The sequence below is a fragment of the Schistocerca gregaria genome, chromosome 10 (assembly GCF_023897955.1).
Source record: "Schistocerca gregaria isolate iqSchGreg1 chromosome 10, iqSchGreg1.2, whole genome shotgun sequence".
Taxonomy (NCBI): domain Eukaryota; kingdom Metazoa; phylum Arthropoda; class Insecta; order Orthoptera; family Acrididae; genus Schistocerca; species Schistocerca gregaria.
Window position 1 is genome coordinate 162,273,361 of NC_064929.1, and position 17,136 is coordinate 162,290,496.

General features: G+C 42.5%; 1 long non-coding RNA gene across 2 annotated transcripts in view; it reads left to right on the plus strand.

Annotated features, from left to right (window-relative positions):
- Nucleotides 1-4,851, plus strand: part of LOC126293471 (uncharacterized) — a 581,661-nt gene extending 576,810 nt beyond the window's left edge. For both annotated transcript variants that reach the window (XR_007552292.1, XR_007552291.1), the window contains exon 4: nt 4,489-4,851. This is a non-coding gene — a long non-coding RNA (uncharacterized LOC126293471). The remainder of the gene's footprint in view (nt 1-4,488) is intronic.
- The last annotated feature ends 12,285 nt before the right edge of the window (nt 4,852-17,136 follow it).

Here is a 17,136-nt window from a genome sequence, read left to right on the forward strand (position 1 = left end):
AATCACTAGCTACGTGTTTCAGCTGAACTGATATAAACCTTACATTGCCTCCTCAAAATTTGTTGCCAGCAGAAAGCCTTAAGAGCACTAAGTTTTGTCACAGCTTATGTTAACTTTTACTGGGAGCAATATTTCATGTAGTTAAATTTTGTCTTAAAATATGTATTTCTCTGATGCAATAAACGAGTGATAAAAGAAAAAATCAAATGGGCCTGCTCCTTCCTATTGTGTCCGGTTTGTAACACGTATCAAATATGACGAAGTATTTGAAACTGATCAATTGCCACGTACAAGTAAAAAGACCTCCGTGCAGGAAAAATACGAGGACTATTCCGAAAGGAAGGTCCGATCGGTCGCGAAATATCTATCACCGTGAAAATCAAAAATGTTTTATCTGCTACAGTTACCTACACCTTCGCGCTACTTCTCTACATAGCCACCACTCCTGTGGTATCGATAGGTACGATGCCACGGTGTAAATACAAGTTCTAAAGTTGGTACTACGGCAGATACCGACGACAGCGCACTCTAGCCGGAGCGGGAGAGCTCAACGAGCTCCGCTCCATATTCTGCCCATTTCATCAAGAGCAGACGGCCTGGGAACATCGCATCAACCTCAGCTTGCTGTTGGGACTATGTACTACTTACGACGGGAATGCGGTTTTTCACCTACGGGCTCTTCAGTTGTAAAGTTACGTATGTCATTGACTAATAATTAAATGTACTTTCACGTAAAACGCTGTACCGAGAGTCTTACCTCACCTGCTCCCGCTCACTTCTTACATTCAGTTTACAGGAGTAGACTCACTCGCCGCCTTCCAGGCGGGGTACAAAAGCTCCAACTTGCACATTCGTACCAACTTACCAGTACCCTCGTCATAGAAGGCAACCACCTGTGCTTCCCGTGAATTCTCTACGCTTCTCTTCAAAGCTAGAGGTTCATGTGAACAGAAATGAATGTCAGGGGCATCCAGTTACGGCCTGTGTTGTGGGTGATCAAACACTTTCCTTCGAAAAAGCTGCAGGAGCCTTTTCATTGCCCCTGCCGTGTCCGGCTGAGAACTTCCATGAAGAAGGAAACACGAGACAGTTGTGTTATGGAGGTTGAATGACATCAGGCGAAATCTCTCACTTGGCCCTTATACTTCGTGGTACACACTGTTTAGCCACGTATCTTTATGTGCTCACAGTGCACTCAGAACTGGTGGGATCGAAACAGGGGATGAATGTTTTTTAAGTATATCGCTATTACGGCAATTTTGTAGAAGAGCTACGAAAATTGATATTTGGTTTCTCGCTCAGAAATCAAGAAATACTTGTTTCAGAATTTTTGTAAATTTAACCACTATGTGGGAGAAACAGTGGATAAAAGCTTTTTTGAAAATAAATGATTATTAAAGAACTATAATTTTTTTTAAACATACATCAACGGAAAATGGTATTTGACTTCCCTATTAGAAAAAATAATAAATGTTTCAATATTTTTGTATGTTCAAGCCCTAAGGAGGTGAAATAGGGAATAAAATTTTTTATGAAAATATGTAAGGTTAATCTGATAAAATTTGTATTGGACTGCTTGGTTAGAAATAAAGAAATGCATACTACAATGTTTTTGAAAATTCTACTCTTGAGGCGGTCAAACAGGTATAACATATTTAATGAAAATATTTCGTGATATGGAAACATTTTTGAAGCCAAGTCTACGAAAATTGGTATTTGAGTTCCGAAGAATTATGTGTTACGGGAAGAAAGTTGCTATGGAAGTTATCACAGTAAGAACTCAAAAAGGCAGTGTTAACAAAGACCTCCGAGTCCAGCTACCAGTATCGATTTTTGGTCATAAGTACATTCGGTAAAGACCATGCTTCAGTGGCCTCAATTTACGTGAACAGTTTAGAAGATGTTCCAGTCTGTGAAAACATAAAAATGCGATTAAAGAAAAACAAAAGAAAAAAATCAGTGCGCACCATACAGTCAACACGAGCAAAGCAGCGGGCGCTAAGGAAAACGTTATGATAACTACCTTAATACCGTTTTGGTCAGCCTTTCGAACGCATAACAATAGCTTGTAAAAGTCCACGGCACATTTCTCGAGGTTTCTTGCACCAGGTGTCTACATAGAGGCCACGCAAAAAGCGCAGAGGTGCCGCCGTGTAGCTTCCCAGATTTCCTTCAAGTTTCGATCAGGCCAAAACACCAGTGGGAGTTCACTACCGTTCTCTTCAAATCACTGTAGCACATTTCTGGGCTTGTGAGACGGAGAGTTATCCTGCTGGAAGATGCCGTCGCATAAGGTATTAGTCACAAACGAATGCAATAATTGTCACGCCGTCTCCAGCTGTCGTCGTGCCTTCGATAGCTACCACAGATCCATGGAAGAAGAGGTGAATTTGCCCCACAGCCGTCTGAACCGCGGCTCATGTTTCAAGGGGTCGTTCTCCAGGCTGACGCCTTATCCGAAAATGAGCACCGACCTGGTGTAACAGAAAACGTGATTCATCGGACCATAGGACACTTTTCCATTGATACAACGTCCAAATTCGATGATACCGTGCTCTTTGCAATGGCAATTGACGTCGTTGAGCCACGAGGGACTAGCCGAGCGGCCTAAGGGGCGGCAGTCATGGACTGTGCGGCTGCTCCCGGCGGAGGTTCGAGTCCTCCCTCGGACATGGGTGTGTGTGTGTTTGTCCTTAGGATTATTTAGGTTAATAAGTGTGTAACCTTAGGGACTGATGACCTTAGCGGTTAAGTCCCATAAGATTTCACACACATTTGAACTTTTTTTTTTTTTTTTTTTGACGTCGTTGACTCGGCGTGAACAGGTAGCTGTCGTCTCCCGTGGAGCCGAGGTTCAGCAATTCGCGCTGCACAGTGTCCTCCAATACATTTGTGTCGGAATCAGCACTGTTCTTTGTCGTCAGATCTGCAACGAATTGCCACCTATCCTACAGAGCAGTCGAGCCTCTGACGTCGAGAGAGTAGACGTCCAAGACCTTGCCACCTACACGTGGCTTCACTGTCCTTGGATCACTTTCCTTAGATTCTCACGACTTGCGCGCCAACCGCCTCCCAGCTTCTCCGTTCCCGACCTGTTCATTCCCAGGCGCCGCGCCATAACGATGTGTCTTTTTTCACAATGTTTTGCCTAATCAGTGTAACGCTTCCGTGTTTCGATATAGTACTGATTTCTCGTTTGATAAGAATCCGACTTTACAGTGCCATTTCGAAGATAAGCGGCACCGCTCTTTAGATCGGCATCTTGAGAAATGACCTACTTGGAAAAAAAAAAGCTTTCTTTCCATTACATCGTACATTATTCAAAATATCAGGTACGTCAAGATCGCTTGTAAATCTTTTTACTTATTACCAGTTTGGATAGATCTTTGCTGCCATCATCGGATCTGTGAGTTTAATAAACTCCCAAGCCATTATACATCTACAATCTCATTTAAACACTTTATACATTAATGAAGCATTAGAACGAACCTTGTAACACATTACCAGAAGTTCATGATCTTTACAACCTTGCAAGTCATACAATGATGTTGCGTTGTTTTACAATAAAAGGTAGCAAGGAAGATCAGTATGTCAGACATTAAATACCACATATATGAAACCAGCATCATGTTCTGCTGTTGTCCTAGCGTACTCGTTCACTAAGACCGCAATGGCGACTGTACTAATACGATAGCCGCGCGGGACTAGCCGAGCGGTATAGGGGCTGCAGTCATGGACTGTGCGGCTGGTCCCGGCGGAGGTTCGAGTCCTCCCTCGGGCATGGGTGTGTGTGTTTGTCCTTAGGATAATTTGGGTTAAGTGGTGTGTAACCTTAGGGGCTGATGACCTTAGCAGTTAGGTCCCATAAGATTTCACACACATTTGAACACACACTAATACGATATTTGTGCAGATGAATCTGTATACAGTTGGTTAAACTGCGGTACTCGACAATCTATATGTACTCACGCAGATCACTAACTACATGTGTCACAATACAAATTCTTTCTTCATTCTAATCGCATTAAAATTGCTTTTGACAGCCGCTGTGACTTGGAATGTTTGCTTATTAAACTTCCAGTTCTGATGATGACAGCGCAGACCTGTCGAAACCGGTAATCAATAAATGATTTGCAAGCTGTCTTGGTGTACCTAGTATTTCAGAATACTATAACAACTCAAATCTCCCGCAGCAGTTGACAGAATGTCAAACATGTACAACATTATATCGTACTAATCTTTACCCTTCCATACATGCCTTATAGCTGACGACAATAAAAACCAGGTACTTAACCTTCGTGTAGGCCAGCATCAACGAGCTTACATAAATGCTTCCTCTTTTGTTTGTTGTAAGAGAAATCTAGTAATGTTTTAATTTTTGTGAAACTTTTGGTCAATTTCTGTTGATGCGACCTCGAGATTTTAGTCTTGCTTTTACTGACGACGAGCCATTCTCAAGTTTCTGGTGCGATTTTCCGTTTGTTTCAGAGACTCGGCGTGAAACTGACACCTACTGTGGGCCGTTTTCCGGCGGCGACTCTGCAGACGTCAGACAAGATTCCCCTCGCCGAGTCTCAAAGCAAGGACCATCTCCAGGAGCCCGACGAGGCGCTGGATCAACACACTGACTGCGACATCGCTGTCCGAGTGTAACCCTGCACAACTACCTACTAAAATTTACGATTGCAGATGATACCGACTGACGGTTCACCGCCAATCTCGTATTCTCAGCAGAGTGTGTAAAACAGGACGTTTTGTATGTACATTATACGTGACACACCACTGGAGAACTTATAATTGTAATTAACTAGTGCATAAAATGACGGTGATGAAACGCTTTGAATAAAATATGGGGTAGTAATATTTACGATGGTTTAGTTATAATGTAACATTTCCCATCTTCAGAGTTCTGGGGTTGAACATGTGAAGGTGGCGAGATCAAAACGTACCAATGGACGAGTTACAAGAGAGATGATCGAAATGGGAAATTTCTTAGCTGCTCCGATTCCCACTCGTACCTCTTGAGCAAACGTATCCAGCAGCAAAACATTTAACAAAACTCTAGCGGTACACACACTCCATTACACAAGCTGCATTTCACACACTCCGTCGAGAGGCCGCTGGAATATTGAAAGAAGCCGAAGATGTACACTTCACTTCTGTTATGTGCAGTGTAATGAACTAAAGTTAGGAAAGATGAATTACAGTCTTGACATTAATTCTTGGATAATCTGAATAGTTCATTTTAAGAGTATCTGTAAATAAGTACTAGAATGTATTATGACGAATTTTCCAACAAACATTTCTCTGAATTAGTCTTGAACTCCACCTCAATTACCTACAAAAGATTTAACATGCTCTGACAGATTGCTCATTACTTGTGAACTCATATACCTGCCTCCTTCCTATACTAATATTAAACACTTGAAGCCTTCTTAGGGTTTTTTTTCTAATTCTGGAGCTACATTCTTTGAGGAAAGGGAAATGTCGTGGACGATAAAGGACATTAATTATAGTTACATTTTTCGAAGCAGTTGTCAAAATACGAGGTTTCTTGAAGGGGTTTTTGTAGGAAGTCCTACACCTGACACCAGATATAATTCGTGTAACACGCTTATGTATTTTGAAAACATTTTTGTAAGTTGAATTTCCCCACAAAATTTTTCGTACCATAAACTGTTGCCTTCACTGATAAGTTGCCAATGTGGTAATTATGTACATTTCAATCGTAGCTGGACTAAAGCTCTTCTTTAGTCTAGGTACTGGGTTTTCGAATTAAGGCTGCGATCTATCTATCCCCCAAAACTTTCTAACGCTTGTTTTTCTGTATTTGAGTGGACTGTTTTTATAGTTTATGGAGCCCTGTGAGACGTTATGAAATGTTTGTACCGTGTCTTGTCAAAATTTAACGATACTCCATTTGCACTGTAGAATCTGTAGGTATTTTCTAATACTTCTTTAGCTGCCATTCCTCTACGGATACAGGTACTTATTTTCATAATAGTACGAGGAGGCTGTAGCGCTCAGCCGAACGCTAGTAATCTGGCAACATTTGTAAGAAGCTATACAGAACAAGGAAAGTAGTAATTTTAGATTGAGCAATTCCGCTACGCGCTGCTAAATGTGAGGTTCGAGAGGCAATGAGACAGAAGCAGCTGCAGCTGAGAGATAATAGACAGCAGACGGTGAGATCTTCTGCCCGGGTTACTGAGAAGAGGCGCAGTAAAGGTCACTTTCACTGGGCAAGATGAAAATCTCTCCGTATGTCGGTGAAAAGCCGTGAATTGAATCGGTAGTTTGAAGAAGGGAGCGAAACGTTTTGTGGAAAATTACATGAAAATTCCTTCTGTTCTTAAATGTAATTTTGTCTTAGCCAAACATTTATATGAGATTCTTTACATTAAGCTCCTCTCTCAGAAGCTTGATAAGACGAATTGGGTGTTCTGAAGGACACATCACAGTATTACAAACCGAGAATTTGTTTCCTTCTTCAAACTTATTGTGAACTAGACATTAAAACCTCTTATTACAACATCGAACAGCTGCTAGCATGAGTTTCTTAGAAGTAGATAGCTTAGGGGTTCCGAAGCAACTCAAATCGCTTGGTACGGGCAAGTCTTCAGGTCCAGATTGTATACCGATTAGGTTCCTTTCAGATTACGCTGATACAATAGTTCCATAATTAGCAGTCATATACAGCCGCTCGCTCACCGATAGATCTGTAACTACAGATTGGAAAATTGCGCAGGTCACACCTGTGTTTAAGAAGGGTAGTAGGAGTAATCCATCGAACTACAGACCTATATCATTGACGTCGGTTTGAAGTAGGGTTTTGGAGCATTTACTGTATTCAAACATTATGAATCACCTCGAAGGGAACGATCTATTGATACGTAATCAGGATGGTTTCAGAAAACATCGTTCTCGTGCAACGCAGCTAGCTCTTTATTCGCACGAAGTAGTGGCCGCTATCGACAGGGGATCTCAAGTTGATGCCGTATTTCTAGATTTCCGGAAAGGTTTTGACACCGTTCCTCACAAGCGACTTCCATTCAAGCTGCGGGCCTATGGGCTATCGTCTCAGTTGTGCGACTGGATTCGTGATTTCCTGTCAGTTCGTAGTAATAGACGGCAAATCATCGAGTAAAACTGAAGTGATATCAGGTGTTCCCCAGGGAAGCGTCCTGGGACCTCTGCTGTTTCTGATCTATATAAATGACCTGGGTGACCATCTGAGCAGTTCTCTTAGGTTGTTCGCAGATGATGCTGTAATTTACCGTCTAGTAAGGTCATCCGAAGACCAGTATCAGTTGCAAAGCGATTTAGAAAAGATTGTTGTATGGTATGGCAGGTGGCAGTTGACGCTAAATAACGGAAAGTGTGAGGTGATCCACATGAGTTCCAAACGAAATCCGTTGGAATTCGATTACTCGATAAATAGTACAATTCTCAAGGCTGTCAATTCAACTAAGTACCTGGGTGTAAAAATTACGAACAACTTCGGTTGGAAAGACCACATAGATAATATTGTGGGGAAGGAGAGTCAAAGGTTGCGTTTCATTGGCAGGACACTTAGAAGATGCAACAAGTCCACTAAAGAGACAGCTTACACTACACTCGTTCGTCCTCTGTTAGAATATTGCTGCACGGTGTGGGATCCTTACCAGGTGGGATTGACGGAGGACATCGAAAGGGTGCAAAAAAGGGCAGCTCGTTTTGTATTATCACGTAATAGGGGAGAGAGTGTGGCAGATATGATACACGAGTTTGGATGGAAGTCATTACAGCATAGACGTTTTTCGTCGCGGCGAGATCTATTTACGAAACTTCAGTCACCAACTTTCTGTTCCGAATGCGAAAATATTTTGTTGAGCCCAACCTACATAGGTAGGAATGATCATCAAAATAATATAAGAGAAATCAGAGCTCGAACAGAAAGGTTTAGGTATTCGTTTTTCCCGCGCGCTGTTCGGGAGTGGAATGGGAGGGAGATAGTATGATTGTGGTGCGATGAACCCTCTGCGAAGCACTTAATTGTGAATTGCAGAGTAATCATGTAGGTGTAGATCAAAAAGGGTTATATTCTTGGAAAACATTTATAATAAAACACGTCTATAGGCCTACTAATCATATGTTTTGAAAGGATTTCTTATGACATTTCTTTGAAAATCATTAGTCGTGCGTTCTTATCTTCCTGTGCAGTAGCAGATGCTGGTGTCATCAACAACTGCTCATATAGTGGTCAGTACTCAGGTGGAATGTATGTAAGTACATCCATTATACGCCATTTTCTGTTGGAATGTGGGGCGAGCATGTTCTCTTATAGCAAGTAAGAGTTCTTCACCACACCGTCAATGAACTTTACGATATAAATATGGTGTCGAACTGTAAAAAATATACAATTTTACCATTACATGGGGTTTTCTTATATAATTCGAATGAAAAACTGCCCATGGAAACTGTGTAGAAGAAAGCTATTCCCATCAAGGTGGAATTTATGGAAGCAACGTAATGAACACGAAATGTCATCTGTCAGTTGAGCTGAGAGCTTCCTTTCCTGTGTTTGTCACTGTCCTCTGAAACATGGTAATTTACTCCAACGTTGTGGAATCTAATCGAGTGTTTCACTTCTAACAATTTCTCTATCCATGAGACAACATTTTCTTCCACTCAGGTGCCTGTGATTACCTGCTTCTCAACACGTTCCTACTGATAATGAATACGCCGTAACAATTCTCAGGTTAAGTCAATAGTCCATATGCATCCGGAATGATCCGATAATTCACAACTGCAGAACTGTCTGTCTGCGGGCTGATCGTGTGGCGATAATGCGTGGCAACACATACTGGGAACACCTTACTGGCATCCCGTATTCGTTAGCAAGTGTGTCCACCTACTGAAACCATTAATACGCGTCGACAAGCAAATCGTGAATGTAACACGAAGTCTGATTTCGACGAACGATACAGTGTGCTAACAGGTTACTAATCAGCGAGAGTTATTGTTTGCAAATTGCATCGTAAATATCGGGATTCAAATTTATGCAGCGCCATTTGACCTACAGGCGTTACTGCGACATTATATCCAGACGGACAAGGTGTAACGTCTACACCTAAACGTATGTGCTCGACTCCTTCACCCATTATCGCTCGTAGCATTCAATTTTCAACAGTCAGTGAAACGACTTGGCAGCTATATTTTTCCTCGGCGCTGACACCACGTGCGAGTCAACATTTCACACGACAAATAAGACAGTTGCGAACTGGCATGGCGCTGTAGACTAAACCGGCAACGTTCCTTTGTTGTACGTAATTCTGAGAGAATGCGGACAAGCGCCGATGCCGTTTGATACACTAATGCCTGGAGGTCGTTCCTCAACCGCTCCGTCGTGACATACTTGTGTGTCACAAATACACGTCAGCTGTGTCGCGAGATTTTTGATATCTTCCGCAGATGAAATATGTAGATGTATTGCTAAATCGTTGTAATAGTGAATAAGTTTCTTTTATTGCACGCCTTATGTTTATTTTTATATGTTTCTATTCAAGAGTCTTCCGTAATATATTTGCAAAATTTGCGTCTCATAGTTCTTCCACAATAAAAAAGTTATTGTATGTACTTCAAGTGTTTGCTCTTTTGCATTTAGGGAAAAAAATCACATGTAGGGTTGCCGCGAAATTTTGAAGTGTGCCCCAACGGAAAAGAAGACTGAGAAACGTGGACGTTGAGAACGAGAGACGAATTTAGGGAATTCTGGAACTGCTAGAAATCAAGAGAACAGAATCCAACAGAATGATCTCTTCCATGCCAACCAGGATGGGTTTCGTAAACATCGATCTTGCGAAACTCAACTCACCTTTTCCTCATTTTCTGAATGCCCTGGACCAAGGGCCGGCCGCGGTGGCCAAGCGGTTCTAGGCACTCAGTCCGGAACCGCGCGGCTGCTACGGTCGCAGATTCGAATCCTGCCTCGGGCATGGATGTGTGTAATGTGCTTAGGTTAGTTAGGTTTAAGTAGTTCTAAGTTCTAGGGGACTGATGACCTCAGATGTTAAGTCCTGTAGTGCTCAGATCCATTTGAACCCTGGACCAAGGTAGTCAGGTAGCTGAGGCATTCCTTGTCTTCTGTAAGACATATGAAGCAGTATCACACCAACACATACGAACGAAAATACGATCATATGAAACGAAGTTTATCATTGGAGTGAGGATTTCTTCGAAGTGAGGGGCCCCATGAAACTGTATTGGGACGCTTGCTGTTCATGGATTGTAGTACTGGCATTGCAGACCTTTCAATTGTCATGCCGTTATCTGCAATGGAGGATTATCTTTAATAAAAGCTACCAAAATGTTCTTTAGACCTTGGATCAATTTCAGAATGATGCGTAGTTTGTCTCTATTGTTTAAGTGCTCAAGAATAATATTATTATACTAAACGATGACTTCAATATTAAAGGGTCACAATGTGAATTAGTCAACCTGGTGTAACTACTTGTGGGAATATGAAATGGAATGATCAGTTAGATTGAGTCGTAGGTGAAGCTGGTGGCAGACATGGGTTGAAGATAGTGTGAACTATACCGCGAAAGCGTGCTTGCAAGGTGTCAACCACGGTCTAGAAATATAGAGCACACTCCTACTTGTCGCTCTCGTACTCATCCGGGGGACAGGATTATAGTAATTACAGCGAGCAAGTAGGGGTTCCCGCACTCCATACACAAATGGTACAGAAAGAAATCCAAACTCATGATGAAACGGGCAGTACTTGCCATGCACTTCACAGTGATTCGCAGAATATTAATGCAGACGTAGTTGTATATGTGGAAGTTGCTTCTGGCGTTCTCTAAAGGAGTATTGTATTACAGAATGAGATTTTCACTCTGCAGCGGAGTGTGCGCTGATATGAAACTTCCTGGCAGATTAAAACTGTGTGCCGGACCGAGACTCGAACAGAATGAAGATGTATTGGGGAAAGGGAAAGAATATGATCTCAAAATCAGCTACAAACGAGATCCTGAGTGGGCCAAATAGGAATAATACTAACAATACAGTAAATAATAGCACGCTCACGCCATGTTCAATGACTTGAAGACTAAGGATTCCCTGCGCTGTCAGGAAAAAAGCACCTCGCCAGAGGACTATTTGAGACATAGACAACCTGGACTGTGTCATCAATTACGGAGTCGGCAAAGCGGGATGAGGCAGTGAAAGGGAAAATGATATACAAACAAGAAATGCCTGACCGGCAGGATTCATTTCACTTACATGAGTTGGCGGAGTGGAAAGTGGTGCCGCTCGGAGGATTCACAGCGGGTCCGCCCTGGCAGTGGTCAGCCGGTGCTGTGTGTGTGTGTGTGTGTGTGTGTGTGTGTGTGTGTGTGTGTGTGTGTGTGTGTCGTTCTGCAGCGCGATCGCCTCCGATGCGGATGCGTGCTGTGCTCTCGGCTGATGGGAAAGCCTGGTCAATGAGCGGGAACATCGCCTCGAGCGCGCAACCTGTAATTCGCGAACCGTGTGCTGCTCTCCTCTGCTCGTTTTATTTCTGCCGTCTGTTCATTCGCCACGGCGCTGAAAGTAAAGAGAAACGGACGCTTGCCCCTGCCTCGCACCGGGACCTTCAACACGCTCCAGGGGTCGCCACTTCTGGAGACGTCCTCTTCTGCTGGACACGCACCGAACGGTCTGATTTTGAAAACCATAGCTTCTCTTTCAAATTCTGAAGGTGGCAGGGCTAAAATACAGGGAGCGAAAGGCTATTTACAATTTGTACAGAAACCAGATGGCGGTTAGAAGGGTCGAGGGACATGAAAGAGAAGCAGTGGTTGGGAAGGGAGTGAATCAGGGTTGTAGCCTCTCCCCGGTGTTATTCAATCTGTATATTGAGCAAGCAGTAAAGGAAACAAAAGAAAAATTCGGGGTAGGTATTAAAATAGATGGAGAAGAAATAAAACCTTAGAGATTCGCCGATAACATTGTAATTCTGTAAGACACCAAAGGACTTGGAAGAGCAGTTGAACGGAATGGATAGTGTCTTGAAAGGAGGATATAAGATGAACATCAACAAAAGCAAAACCAAGGATAAAGGATAGTAGTCGAATTAAGTCGGGTGATGTTGAGGTATTAGATTAGAAATGAGACACTTAAAGTAGTAAAGGAGTTTTGCTATTTGGGGAGCAAAATAAATGACGATGGTCGAAGTAGAGAGGATATAAAATGTAGACTGGCAATGGCAAGGAAAGCGTTTCTGAAGAAGGGAAATTTGTTAACATCGAGTATAGATTTGAGTGTCAGGAAGTCATTTCTGAAAGTATTTGTATGGAGTGTAGCCATGTATGGAAGTGAAACATGGACAATAAATAGTTTAGACCAGAAGAGAATAGAAGCTTGCGAAATGTGGTGCTACAGAAGAATGTTGAAGATTAGGTGGGTACATCACGTAACTAATGAGGAGGTATTGAATAGGATTGGGGAGAAGTTTGTGGCACAACTTGACTAGAAGAAGGAATCGGTTGGTAGGACATGTTCTGAGGCATCAAGGGATAACCAATTTAGTATTGGAGGGCAGCGTGGAGGATAAAAATCGTAGAGAGAGACCAAGAGATGAATACACTAAGCAGATTCAGAAGGATGTAGACTGCAGTAGGTATTGGGAGATGAAGAAGTTTGCACAGGATAGAGTAGCATGGAGAGCTGCATCAAACCAGTCTCAGGACTGAAGACAACAACAACAGTTCTGCAAGGTTCGCAGGGGAGCCTCTGCTGAGTTTAGTTTAGACAAGAAGAGAATAGAAGCTTTCGAAATGTGGTGCTACAGAAGAATGTTGAAGTTTAGGTGGGTACATCACGTAACTAATGAGGAGGTATTGAATAGGATTGGGGAGAAGTTTGTGGCACAACTTGACTAGAAGAAGGAATCGGTTGGTAGGACATGTTCTGAGGCATCAAGGGATAACCAATTTAGTATTGGTCTCGTAGAGAGAGACCAAGAGATGAATACACTAAGCAGATTCAGAAGGATGTAGGCTGCAGTAGGTAATGGAAGATGAAGAAGCTTGCACAGGATAGAGTAGCATGGAGAGCTGCATCAAACCAGTCTCAGGACTGAAGACCACAACAACAACAACAGCTTCCATAAGAATTCTCCAGGATGGTAAGGATCTGTGAACTGTCAAAACTTTCTTAGCAGTCGTAGAGAATAGTTTCAGATATTAAAATGGAGAAAGGTGGAAGGAACAGACCCTCAAATAGCATGCACCCTGCAACACCTGGAATGAGACCGTGGTGCGTGTCGAAGTCTATAGGGGCCTCCGTCAGCCTGGTTGTCAAAGTCATGTGGCTTACTAGTACTCACTACTTCTGTGTTTCCATTAGTACCGTTTCGTTATAATTAAAATACACATACTCACAGATATTCATTGTGAGCTGTAATTCTGCTACAGCAGCAAAACGTGGTAGATATGCGGAACCGATATACTCTGAAAAAAAATTCAGTTTTCCGCACCAATTGCAAATCTGGCGCTGCACCCAGATAATGATGGTATGACATAGACGCTGACATCTGACAAATGGTAGCGTGAGTGAACGGTGTGGCTCTCTAGAAGAGACACCATAGGCAGGTAGTGCTCTGTAAAGAGAGTACCACCGACTGAAATATCTGAGGAGACGCCTGATGTCATTGAATGGTTTAAAGAAGATGATAATGAATTTCGAAAACAATGGAGATCCTGGTCTGACACCTGCAAGAGGAAGGCGTTATGGCCCCTTAGAAGTACATTAATAGCCGCGCGGGATTAGCCTAGCGGTCTCAGGCTCCGCAGTCATGGGCTGTGCGGCTGGTCCCGGCGGAGGTTCGAGTCCTCCTTCGGGCATGGGTGTGTGTCTTTGTCCTTGGGATAATTTAGGTTTAGTAGTGTATAAGCTTAGGGACTGATGACCTTAGCAGTTAAGTCCCATAAGATTTCACACACATTTGAATATTTTTGAACAAGTACACTAACGAAGTTGCTGTTGCTGTAACTGACCTTACAGCACGTGGTCCAGGTAGTGCTAATGATCATGCGACGTCACGAGAATTATCCATCCACCGGTAAACGGGAAGGGAAGTTTTGCGGTCTGTCTTACACTGGTACCTGTACAAGATCATGGCGGTACAATCACTGAAACCTCGCACTCCAGAGCAGTGTTCTGAATTTGCCCTTCGGTTTCTGTCACGGATCGAAGTTGGTAATACATGCCCGGGCAATATTTGAAACGTCCCCTTACAAGAAACTTCATAAATGAAAGTGCTGGAAAACCTCTACGTTATTTGATTTTCGAACAGCTGAGCAGAACTGAACGTACTCAGACATGTCTCTCTTTACTTATTCTGATCATCACTAAACTGAGATACAATATTTTTGGCGCAACGCAATCTGAGTTTCAATAGTCCCTACAAAAGAATGGCTCTGACTAACAATAACGTATACCTTTCATGCATCACTTACCTCACAAAAATCTTCGTTACTCGAACCACTGCAATACAGCGAGCGCCAATACTGCCAGCTAAATAAAAGATTCAAACTACGGAAGTCACTAACTACTGATAGGCACAGTTAGCAAATGAAAGATTTTAATAGGGAACAAACAATGTATTTACCTTAATAGTGTTCAAAAGTTATCATATATATCAGTTCGTGATATCGAGTATTACAAATTTACTCTTTCTGATGGACACAAGCCCAGATCAAAATTCTGCCATCTCTCTCCCCATATCCACCACTGCTGGCGGCTCACCTTCAACTGCGCAACGCTACGCGCTGTTCACATCCCACTGCCCAACACTACAATGGCGAATATTCCAACAATGCAAACCAGCCACAGACTGCACACAACACAGCCAGTGATTTTCATACAGAGCGCTACTTGGCGTTACCAACATTAAAACCTGAACACCCTACTTACATATTCTTCGAGGTGAGGAGGTATATTTGACATTAAGGGTTACAGTGAATACACAAAACTGCCGAATGTGGGGTACTGATAAATTGAGTGTTGTGTTGTTACGAAGAGCCACCGTACTCGCCGTGTGTGTGTGTGTGTGTGTGTGTGTGTGTGTGTGTGTGTGTGTGTGTGTGTGTGTGTGTGTTCACAAGTTCGTTTATTCTCAACCCGCATTTTTTTTATGAGAATACACCCAGAGTGCCTGACAGGTGCACCTCGACGTCTGAATGCTATCCAGATCTCCTTGTACACCGTGTGAATCGTACTTTGGAAGGGTGCAACTGCGTGGAAGCCACTTTTCTTCGTGCATGATGGGGCAACGTCTCACGTCGCTCGCCCAGTGAAAGATCAGCTTAATGCTGTCTTCCGCAAACGTGTTATCTCCAGAGGTTTTCCAGAAGCATGGTCTGCATGATCATCTGATCTTAATCCGTGTGACTTTTGTTTCTGTGGAAACGTAAAAGAAAGTCTTCACCAGGGCACTTTCGGTCAGTACGCTGGAACACGTTGCTCAGATTCCACAGGGACTGCTGTGACCAACTGTTAATCTCTTAGTTTTACGCATCTCGTCGACCTCTCCGGTGCTTATACTGAACAAATTGCGTTTGCGGCGGTTAATAACAAAATGAACATTATGCCTTTCTCACTTATTTGACGTTTCCTTTCTAAGTCCCGTTTTTAATCCGCTACATACATTTGTACTGGTGACCGAAACTGAAACTAACGTTTTTCCTCTGGCGGGAGGGGCCACGCAATCCGTGACATGGTGCCTCAAACCATGCGGCCACTCCGAGCGGCATCTGCCGTATACCTTGCGGGACTGGCACACCTTCAAAAATGTCTTAGCCAGACAGTTTGGAATCATTTTGATTGATGTTGACACTAGATGTGTATATACATCCCGTAAAGAGACTCGTTCTACATCATTTCGAAGAAAGAAACGTTCGACTGATAGATGAAACATGTAACATACAAATAACAGAACGAATCTTTGCCGCGGTGAATGAGTTTGTTCCGAACTTCCTGCCATGAATGAAGCTTTAAGTAAAATCTGAGTCACTATAAGAACAGTTTTCTTCAGAATGTGGGGTAATAATACTATCACGATTGCTGCTGCAGTAATGAGTAAAATTCTATACATGACCCAAAAATAGAAAAAGAACTGCGAATGCGGAGAACATTTACGCAGCCAACAGATGGGTCGTAAATAAGATGTAAAGTTTTGAGTACAATGACATCCCCACGTGAATATTCAATGGGCAACGCATTCCTCAGATTATATCCAAAGTAACATTTGACTTACCCATGCCTGGATTCCAGCATTCTGTGTAGTATTTTAATTAAGCACGAATTATTGAACGAATTGTAGAAATTCGCATGATACGTGTTCTTCTGGACGTCTCAACAGCGTGAAGTAGGGGCTCTCATAATCACCATGAATCATGCAGGAGCTCATAATGGCACAAAAACGTTTCTGAAACGAACGTCACACAAGAATTTCGTTGATAAAATTGCTAAAAAGAAGGCATACATTCACAGATGCAGTACCTGTGTGTGGAGAAACACGACGCAATTAAAACGTGTAGCAAGTACCCTTCGCCACCCACCATGCGGCTTACGGCGACACATTAAGAAACTACGTCGGCAGTTTATATATAAACTACTAATACTATTACTACCACTGAATTTATGACACCGATAATAATCTAAAATAGTTTTTAAGTGCCAATTACATAGCGAACGCTATAAAGTCGACGCATGATTACGATGGTATTTGTAAGCACGTCTTTCAATATGATACAATCACTGTAAACTAGCAAAATATTTTAACAAATTCTATATTATTTGAAAGAAACGTGTGAACAATGAAAGTTCTAAAATATATCGTACAATATCATGTCTCTTCGGAACGGTAGCAATATATGAGCCAGTACCAACTGATATAAACGCAGAATTCGTATGTTAAAAAGTCATGAAATGACCATACAACGTTTTTGTGCACTGATGAGACGAGTGTAACAATCACTTCTTATTAACTTTCTTAACAACGGAACTTTAGGTGAGTATCTAATGTATATGCGTCATTTCACTCCTGTGATAGAAATGTTGACTAGAAACGGCTCATCAGTTATACATGCAAACACACATGAACCAGAA